This window comes from Camellia sinensis, chromosome 12 (genome assembly GCF_055761805.1).
Source record: "Camellia sinensis isolate YWXY chromosome 12, ASM5576180v1, whole genome shotgun sequence".
In the NCBI taxonomy this organism is placed as follows: Eukaryota; Viridiplantae; Streptophyta; class Magnoliopsida; order Ericales; family Theaceae; genus Camellia; species Camellia sinensis.
This window is the reverse complement of record NC_138972.1, coordinates 46,697,494-46,698,850: the sequence shown is the minus strand read 5'-3', so window position 1 is coordinate 46,698,850 and position 1,357 is coordinate 46,697,494.

The window sequence follows — 1,357 nt, the reverse complement described above, 5'->3', positions numbered from 1 at the left end:
TTTGGTTTTCCACTGATACTACAGCCGAAATTACTGGTTTTTCTGATGCCGACTGGGCAAGGTGTGCTAATGATAGGAAAAGTACCTCCGGGGGGTGTTTTTACCTTGGGAATAATTTGGTTTCTTGGCATAGTAAAAAGCAGAATGCCATCTCTCTTTCCACTGCTGAGGCTGAGTACATTGCTGCAGGGAGTTGTTGTGCACAAATGTTGTGGATGAAGCAAATGCTTCATGATTATGGAATAGAACAGAATACCCTCACTCTTTTTTGTGATAACACAAGTGCCATAAACATTTCAAAAAATCCAGTCCAACACTCTCGCACCAAACATATTGACATCCGTCATCATTTTATTCGAGAGTTAGTGGATGAAGGCCTTGTTGTTTTGGAACATATCCCTACTGAGCATCAAAAAGCTGATATTTTTACAAAACCCCTTGATCTTCTTCGATTTGAGTTTCTTAGAAAGACCTTGGGTGTAATGCTCAATAACTAGGTTGTTTCCTGTGTTTGTGAGGTGAGTGTGAGTGACTGACTTACTGTTCTTAGATGTGTTAATCTCATTGTGATTGAGTCCTGGTATCTTTTGCATCAAAATATTAAATGAACACTGCTCATGTTTCTTACAGGATTTGTTTTACATCTTTGTTCATAGCTCATTCTGAATGCCCATACTCATTTACTTCGTGATCTCATTCTGTACACATTCTTGAGCTAAACTGTTGCAGGGGTTTCCGCATAAGGGATCAAAGTTCTCTATGGACCACTGACAGTGTTTCTTGTACTTTTGCGGAGAAATTGACCTATACTAGTATATCATGGGTGATGTTAAGTCTCTTAACCATCTACTGCCTTAGTTCACTTCCATGGTTTCTCCCTCAGTACATGATCTCCGGGCATTAGGAAAAGGCTACCTCAGAGGCACCAACCAGGCCATCATTTTCCTACCTCAAAGGCTACCTCAGAGGCACCAACCAGGCCTTAGTTCACTTCCATGGTTTCTCCCTCAGTACATGATCTCCGGGCATTAGGAAAAGGATACCTCAGAGGCACCAACCAGGCCATCATTTTGAATTCATTCTTCTCTGGTTGGAATCCATACTCTTGAGCGTGCATGCCACCAGTGAGTGCCCACAAGAAAAAAAAAATAAAAAAATAAAAAAAAAATACTTGGGATCCAGATTCCTATTTAAAGCTGTTAAGGGTGTTTTTGGTCAGTCCGCTCGAGCGGGCTGTGTTGAGCTCGAGCGGAGATCGCGGATCCAGATTCCTATTTAAAGCTGTTAAGGGTGTTTTTTTGACGAGTGTTTTTTCTAGATCTGATCTACAAGCACTAGGGTTGTGTTTAAAGTTTTC